Here is a 9,418-nt window from a genome sequence, read left to right on the forward strand (position 1 = left end):
GGGCCCCCAAATTATCAGCCACCACGCTCACCACAGTGCCTTTCATGATTTTTCCTAAACTTGGAATAAAAATACCATCTTTTTCCAAGCTTTGAAGATCTGTCAGGAGTGGCTCTAAAACTTTCTGATATCCAAATCGCTTTGTGTCATCTGCTTTGCACAGAATAGCTAAATTGATAGAAGCTAGTGTTGATCGTGCATGTGCAGGAAAGTTTCCTAACACCCAATAGACGGCCGTGACTTTGTGGATCTTGCGGGAAGTTCCCAAGGGGTTGCACACTTCGAAATCATCGATATACAGAATAAGACTTAATCTGTCCTTATCTCCAGCCAAAAAATCATTTTTACTGAAGTGAGATCCGTCTTGGAAGGACTGGTATTGTGATGCACATCCAGATTTTCTTTGAGTGACCAAGTCTTTTTCCTCTACATTCTTCAAGATTTGCAATAACGACTGAAGTATTGGAACATACTGGAATGTTCTGTTGTCTTTATTGTGTAGTATGTATTCTACTGGTTCAACAACTGAAAAATGTGCTTTCATGAATTGTGACCTCTTAAATGACGTTGAAAAAGGCCCATCTTTCCCTAGAGCTGAACTTAAAGGGTGTGATTCACAAAGATTTTTCACCAAATCTGAGATAACAGCTGAATGTACTTCACAGTTATGTTTCTTCACAGTGGACTCAACAACATCTTTCAAAACTGGAGCAGATGCAGTGAAAGATAGGAACTGAAGGTCATCTACAATTTGATCAATACACTTGCCTGACACATTGAAATTACTTTGCAACTTAAGAAGTAGTTGTCCAAACTTCTTTTTTACAACTTCAGGCAAGTTCTCTCCTGCATCAACCAAAGTTTCATTAAGTTCTGTGTCATCATCAGAGACCTCTAGATCATTTTGAAAAGCAGCAGGATTTGGATATTTTTTTCAAGACTTCAGTTTTAAAATCTTCAATGTAGTGTGTTTTTTGTGTTTCCTGTGTTTATAAGTCGCAAAGGTTGAATAAATGTTTGTACTGAAGCTGCAGTTTTTAAACACACATGTTACTACCTCCTACCTCCTCATATGGCTTCTTAGGTGCTCAAAATATTGGTTCTCCGAAGAGAATGGAGTTGCACTGCATTTTAAACAACTAAATGACAGCACCTCGCTTGGTTTGTCTGATTCCGTGTGGTTTCGGGATAAGTGTATCTGAAGGGCATTAAATGTTTTAAATGAACAAGGACAATCTGCATGAAGACATGGTATTGATGGTTGACGGCCTGCATTTCCATGTTTTAGCCTTAAGTGTTTTAATAGCTGTAGTCTTCGGTTTGACTGAAAGCTGCATTTTTTACATAACCACCTCATTCTCGGGCACCTACAGTTAACAAACGATGCACATGTGAATACATACTTATTGCTATCTATCTGTGAGGTGTGCTGTAATAAAGAATTGCCAACTTACCTTGCATTAGCTTGAATAGTGAGTGCAATATCTGTAAAAGAATGTAAGAAATGTTCATGTCAGAATAAATTTTTAACTGCTTGCAGATATCAACCACGTGTAAAGTGGATGTTGGTCAGTAAAAGAACATCATGAAATAAAATATAGGCTTTACAACTTATATACGGTTGATTAATTAATTAAGATTTATTTAAACAAGCATTTAGACTTATGTAATTGCAAAAGTGTGCAGTATGTCACCTTATCGATTTCTATATATAGCTATCATACCCAATAGTACAGGTAAACAATATAAATAAAGTTCAAGGTAATATTTGCCTTGTACAAGTGCATTTTAAAAACTAACGTTAATCCTGTGTGATTAATAGGCAAAAAACAGGGTGATTATTAAATTTCGGCAGCTCGAACTTTTCTGGGACAGAATGCTAGAACACGACAGGGCAATGCCTCGAGCTAAGTTTGCACATTTTTACAATAATCGTCTGACAAGATTAAGGTCATATATAAAACTTAAGACAATTGTTTTCGACAGATATGCCGTTTGCTAATAACGAATTGTGGTGCAAATCGCAAACTCTGTCAACTATATTAATAGCTTCATTTAGTAATGATTTAACTCTGTTATCCGTTTTGTTAAACTCTGTTTAACAAAACAAAACTAAGATTAAGTTTTAATGTTATCCAAAAATCTGTTAACACTGTTAACATGAACACTTTTAGCACTTGTAACTCGATAAAAAAAGAAACGGTAGGCACGAAGCACGGGGACTGCAGATAGCTTAATAACTCTACACTCCTCACTCTACACTTTTCTGCTAACATACTTTAATTAATTACTTAGCATATTAATTACTTACCGTGGTAAAATTCACATTAGCCGTCGTGAAGTCTCTCTTCCTTTCCTCTGTGCGCGCCACTTCAAATTTTGGAGCCAAAGACGCATGCGCATCAATTATCTTGCCGAACTGAGTACATTTTACTTGAGTTGTTCATTTTTGGTGTGATTTGATTAGATGGCAAACACTAAGTAAATATTACTTAGGAGATTGTATTTAAATTTACATATGTATTTTAGAACAATAAATGACAAAAAAACTGCAAGTAATGTACTGAATTAAACATGCCATTTTTAAGTAAAAAGACAAAATAGTATTTGTTTGTAAAACATACTTAAATAATGTTTCCATTATTTACAAGGTCAAAAAATCACTTTTTACAGTGTATAAATTCTTGGTGCTTCCGTTTTATTCTACAGTTTTTAAGACACAGGCCATGGGTAAGCATCTTCTTCACATTATTTTTAACTATTTGTCTTATTTTATCAATTTTGTTGTATTTACGTGTTTTATTTTGTTTTCTATAGCTAATCGCATCTGCACGAATGATCATTACGTCCCTCCAAACGACTCGAACAGCCAGAGCAGTCCGGTTCACAGCCTTACTGACTACACTACTACTGAACCTGAATGATTCAAATGTGACAAAGTCATCACTTTTAGTCACAACAACTTCACAAGTCTCTGTGGATGTGCTAAAGGATGAAATAAAATATTTGATGCAACACAGGTATCCACATGTCACAGTGGTGCATGTTGCAAACAATGTGCACTTCTCAGGCACCAACTACAAACCAGGGATGTTGCTATGTCATGGCTTCACTGCAGACTTGCCAGACTTTTTTGAGGTGTTACAGATTATCTTGGTTTGTAATGACTGGCCTTTGTTGTCAGACTACTAAGCACATGGTATAATGAGCACTTAAGGAGCTATGAGTTGGAACACACAGGCAACATTCAGATACTGGAGCAAAAAGAAATGGTTGACTACTATCCTCTGGCTGCATACACTGTTGCAGGAAGACGACTAACTACCTTAAAGCACTACATTTCCCCTTCTGTTTAGGTACATGATTATATATTGACATGATTATATATAGTTAATATTGTACTGAATTCATATTGTAATAAATTGTGTTCATTTATTAATTTATTTATTTTTGTATCTGTTGCAGATGTGCACCCAGCAAAGCTGCGATTAGTTTTTGGAGAGAATGATGTTCACAAATTGGTTCTGCCCTCAGGCATCCCCAGTACTCTCCAGGACCTCAAAAGTATGATCCAAGAAACATTCAATATTCCAGAATGTTTTACTTTGATGTATGAAGACATGGAATTTGGGGGCCAGTTTTTCAATTTGGACTCAGTAGATGATGCGCAGGATAAATGTACTCTGAAAGTAGTACAAACTAAACCCGTCACCCTAAATCTGGTTGCTATGAATAGTTCAACTCTACCAACAGAGTCTGATGCCAGGTCATGCAGTTCCCTTTCAAAGGCTACACTCGATGCTGCGTGAAAACGCTATGGGAATATCTTTTCGTGTTGCCGGTTGTGAAGCATGTGTGTACCAAACACGCCAAATTTTGGCTTATATAACCTCGGTCAGGTGACGTCATCTGATTAGATGCACCTGCAGGTTATAAATAGGAGTGAGCCGGCAACATTCCTCAGATCTTTTTCTTCACCGCATTGTGCGCGTGTGTGTGTCAGCAAGCATAACAAAAATAAGCAGAATTAAATCTATAAAACTCACCAGTCATTATGGCGGAGTTTAGAACTAGATGTCCCCCTCCTTGTGAAAATTTCCTTTCGGAGGGCGATATGCACACATTCTGCTTCGAATGTTTGGGTGAAAAGCACGCTCCCGAAGGGCTTAATGGAGAGTGTGAGCACTGTGATCTTCTCCCCATGAAGCTGCTTCGCGCGCGTCTCGCGTTCTTTAGGGAACCACGAGCCGCGCTGCACTCATGGGGATCACAAGCAGATCTGGCCGAGGCGCGAGAGACGGAGTCCCTCCTTTCTCTCGCCCTCTCCCCCGATCCCGATGTCTCTCCTTCCACTTCACGAGCGCACTCCGGTGCTTCTCGCGGGTGTGTTGAAGAGACGCGTTCTCCTGCTTCTGTGGAAATGGAAGTTGCTTCCTCAGAACGCTCCTCAAAAGATGAAAGAGAATATGAGGAATTGCTCGAAGTCATAACGCGTGCAGTCGAACGACTGCATATTGACTGGCCACAGGAGCAGGCTCACCCAAAACAATCCAAATTAGACGACAGATTTCTGTCGGGTGGCCAGGAGATGGAGCCAAAACACCGCTCTCTCCCATTTTTTGATGACCTCCACAACGAGTTGTCTCGTTCTTGGAGAAATCCTTTTTCTTCCCGTATTTTTGTACAATCGACTTCGTTTTATTCGAACATCGTTGATGCAAAAGCACGAGGTTATGTGGTGATGCCCCAGATAGAAGAGACGCTTGCGGGCTATCTCTCTCCTGGAACATCATCCTCATTAAAGAAACCAACACTTCCCTCCAAGCCGTGTAGAACTTCTTCTACCCTGGTAGGGAAAGCGTTCCAAGCAGCAGGTCAGGCCGGCGCTTCCTTGCACACCATGGCGGTTTTGCAGGCGTATCAGGCTGATCTGCTGAAAGATTTGAGCACGAGCGGCACACTGAATCAAGACGCATTCAATGAATTACGCCGGGCTACTGATTTATCGCTGCGTGCGACTAAACAGACAGCCCGTGCAATCGGCCATTCCATGGCCTCCTTGGTGACCGCTGAAAGGCACCTGTGGTTAAATCTGACAGGCATCAAGGACAAGGATAGAACATTCCTCCTTGATGCCCCTGTCTCACCTTCCGGCCTTTTTGGTGACGCTGTGAATTCCGTCGCCACTAGGTTCCGAGAAGCTAAATTATATGAACAGGCTTTTGGGAAATTTCTCCCACGCCGTGCTCAAGAGTCGAGGCCCTCGGCCACCCAGCCTCGGCCAGATCTAAATCTCACCAGGCGAGAGGCACAAAAAGAGAGCGTCAGCAGCCGGGCACCCCCCCGTAAGGACTGGGGTACGGCTCATCGCCCCCAAAAGGCTGCCTCCAAAAGATCAGATCGCCGCACTGTCTTCTTTTCAAAGACTAAGTCCTGAAGCCTACATGCCCAGGACTGTGGGGGTGATCCCCCCCGGGGAACGGCACTCAACTCTCTTTCCTATAAGAGCATGCCCCCCCGGACACCCCCAGGGGGTCGGTGTTCAGTTTCCGCCGCCTCTGGTGTTTCGGACCTCACCGACCTCCAGAGATATGTTAGTGCCTCGGTTTTATCCTGCTATATTCCAGGATGCCGAACCACTAACACCCCCCCGCGCACTAAAACTTGTACCCCTTTCGGAGAAACTGGCAGCGTGGAAGCTACTGCCAGGCATATCTCCCTGGGTGCTAAAGACTGTAGAGAAAGGCTACAGGATTCAGTTTGCTCATCGTCCTCCGCGTTTCAACGGCGTGGTCTACACTTCCGTGATACCGGAGAGAGCGCATCTGCTAAACTCCGAACTCCAGGTGTTGCTGGAGAAGGGAGCCATAGAACAGGTTCCAGACAGGGAGTCAGGCTTCTACAGCCGCTACTTTCTGGTTCCCAAGAAAGGCGGGGGGTTGCGTCCGATTTTGGATCTTCGCGGTTTGAACCTCTATCTCAAAAAGTACAGATTCAAGATGTTAACCATCAATATGATTGTCTCGCAAATCCAACCAGAAGATTGGTTCGTGACAATAGATTTAAAGGACGCATACTTCCACATAAAAGTTTTGCCACAACACAGGAAGTTCCTGAGGTTCGCTTTCGGGGGAGAAGCTTACCAGTATCAGGTCCTTCCATTCGGTCTAGCTCTGTCACCCCGCACATATACAAAATGTATGGATGCTGTCCTGGCTCCCTTGCGACTCCAGGGCATCCGTATTCTCAATTACATAGACGACTGGCTAATCCTGGCCCAGTCTCAGCAGCTAGCGCTCCGACATCGCGATGTCGTCCTAGCTCATCTTCATTCGCTGGGATTGAGACTCAACGCTACCAAAAGCGTTCTCGTTCCGGCTCAGAGGACAACATACTTGGGTGTCAGATGGGATTCGATCACTATGCGGGCACAATTGTCTCCCGCTCGTGTCGAATCCATCCTCAGCGCCCTCAAGGAAATCAGACTAGACCAGGAAGTGACTATTTATCACTTTCAAAAATGTTTAGGCCTCATTGCAGCTGCTTCCACGGTGATACCTTTGGGCCTTCTGCACATGAGAGCTTTTCAGTTGTGGCTAAGAGCCAGGGGATTTCATACAAGGGCCAATCCCCGAAGGCTAATAAGGGTTACGCTCGAAGGACTTCGTACCCTTTCTATGTGGCTCAGACCCCAGTTTCTCACCTTGGGTCCCACTCTAGGTTCGTCTTGTCGTCGCAAAATGCTAACGACAGACGCTTCCCTTACCGGCTGGGGTGCGGTCTTGGATGGCCGTCCAGCTCAAGGGCGCTGGAGAGGTCATCTTCTCGCATGGCACATCAATTGCCTCGAAATGATGGCTTTATTTTTGGCCCTACAGCACTTCCTCCAGCAGCTGAGAGGCTACCATGTCCTAGTGCGGGTGGACAATACATCGGTAGTCTCCTACATAAATCGCCAGGGCGGACTGCACTCGCGCCGCTTGAACGAGCTAGCGCATCAGGTTCTGCTCTGGGCACAGGACAAGTTCCTGTCCCTCAGGGCGATTTACATTCCAGGGCACATGAATGTGGGAGCAGATTTGCTGTCCAGACAAGCTGTGACAAACGGGGAATGGAAACTCCACTCCGACATAGTCAGCCAAATCTGGGAAAGATTCTTTACAGCAGAGGTGGACCTCTTTGCCTCCCAAGAGACAGCACAATGTCCTCTCTACTACTCTCTGACTCATCCAGCTCCCCTGGGTCTGGACGCGATGGCCCATACGTGGACCAATTTACGCCTTTATGCGTTTCCACCAATATCTCTGCTCCCGGGAGTCCTGGCGAGGGTCCGTCAACACGGTTTGCGCCTCTTACTGATAGCGCCCCGTTGGCCGGCCAGAGTATGGTTCTCGGATCTAATATCTCTCCTCGATGGCTCACCTTGGATGATTCCAGTGAGGAGGGATCTTCTGTCTCAGGCGCAGGGGACAATATTTCATCCCCGACCCGAGCTTTGGAACCTTCACGTTTGGCCCCTGAACGGGACCAACTAAGTCAAGCTGGTCTCCCAGCCAGCGTTATTGACACTATTCTAGCCGCTAGAGCTCCCTCCATTAGAAAAGCTTATGCCCTCAAATGGAATGTTTTTGAAAGTTGGTGCATGACGAAGCAGGTAGACCCAGTCCACTGCCAAATCGTTTCAGTGCTGAAGTTCCTGCAAGATAAGCTGTCCTCGGGCCTGTGCCCTAGTACCCTTAAGACGTACGTGGCCGCTATCTCAGCCTGCCACGCTCCAATCGAGGGGATTACTGTGGGAAAACACCCTTTAGTTGCCCGTTTTATTCGTGGAGCTAAACGGTTGAGGCCACCCACTAGAGCCACGACCCCTTCATGGGATTTATCTATCGTGCTCGAAGGTCTAATTGACACTCCTTTTGAACCACTAGAGTCAGCGCCGGACAGGCTTCTGACTCTTAAGATGGTTTTTCTTATGGCCATTACCTCTCTCAAGAGGATTGGGGATCTGCGCGCCTTGTCAGTCTCCCCATCCTGCCTGGACTTTGCCCCTGGGCTAGTCAAGGCCATTCTGCATCCTCACCCGAACTATCTTCCGAAAGTTCCATTTTCAAACATGCACCCTGTTGTTCTTGAAGCCTTCTGTCCTCCGCCTTTTACAGCTTCGGAGCAGGAGAAACTTCACCTATTATGTCCAGTACGTGCTCTTCGGATTTACGTCCACCGCACCTGCCAGTGGCGTAGATCAGAGCAGCTCTTTATTTGCTATGGAGGCCGCAACCGGGGGGCGGCCGCTACTACGCAGACCATGTCACATTGGGTGAGAGATGCTATTGCTCTCTCCTATGAGGCGCGTGGGCTCACTTCGCCTCTAGGAATCAGGGCTCATTCAACCAGGGGGATTGCTTCATCCATTGCACTAGCAAGAGGTATTCCCCTGCAACAAGTGTGTGACGCGGCGGGCTGGTCCTCTCCGCACACATTTATTAGATTTTATAATCTGGATGTTCCTGTTACTCCGGGCTCACGAGTCCTCGAGTCAGCTTCCCAGACATAGTTCTGAGACCTCTCAGCCTTGTGCGCACACGCTACACAATGCGGGGTCCAGACACTCGCAGTGCGGCGACGTTGGTACTCTCGTTCCCATAGCGTTTTCACGCAGCATCGAGTGTAGCCTTTGAAAGGGAACGTCTCGGGTTACTTTGTTGTAACCCTGTTCCCTGAAAAGGCGGGAACGAGATGCTGCGTCCCAATGCCGCACTGCCCACGTGACCGGACGTCCGTTCAGACAATCAATCTGAGGAATGTTGCCGGCTCACTCCTATTTATAACCTGCAGGTGCATCTAATCAGATGACGTCACCTGACCGAGGTTATATAAGCCAAAATTTGGCGTGTTTGGTACACACATGCTTCACAACCGGCAACACGAAAAGATATTCCCATAGCGTTTTCACGCAGCATCTCGTTCCCGCCTTTTCAGGGAACAGGGTTACAACAAAGTAACCCGAGACGTTCTCAGGACACTGTTGTGCTGACTCCTGTAAGTGACTCTTACCTTTCTTCTGACTCCACATCCAGCGGATCTCAGCACACTGTTCTTCTATCGTCCTCTAAGACTACCACATCATGCCGTTCTCAAGGATGGTGTAAGCATATTTTAATTAAAAATACTTGTATTTTGGTTAAGACTTATAGAGGTGAGGTGAGGATAACAGAGTTAAGGCAGGGACAATGTGATGTCACAGTAACAAGGATCGGTATGTACCTAACAAACCATAGACTTGCAGCCATCTTAGATATGAGATGCACATGATGTCATAGTAACCTAGACACGACACAAGCTCAGCAGACCTTACTGTGATGTAACAGGCATTGGATACATATGCAATATCTGGTTGCGCAGACCGGGCCTCGGTGAG

Source organism: Clarias gariepinus, chromosome 20 (assembly GCF_024256425.1).
Source record: "Clarias gariepinus isolate MV-2021 ecotype Netherlands chromosome 20, CGAR_prim_01v2, whole genome shotgun sequence".
In the NCBI taxonomy this organism is placed as follows: domain Eukaryota; kingdom Metazoa; phylum Chordata; class Actinopteri; order Siluriformes; family Clariidae; genus Clarias; species Clarias gariepinus.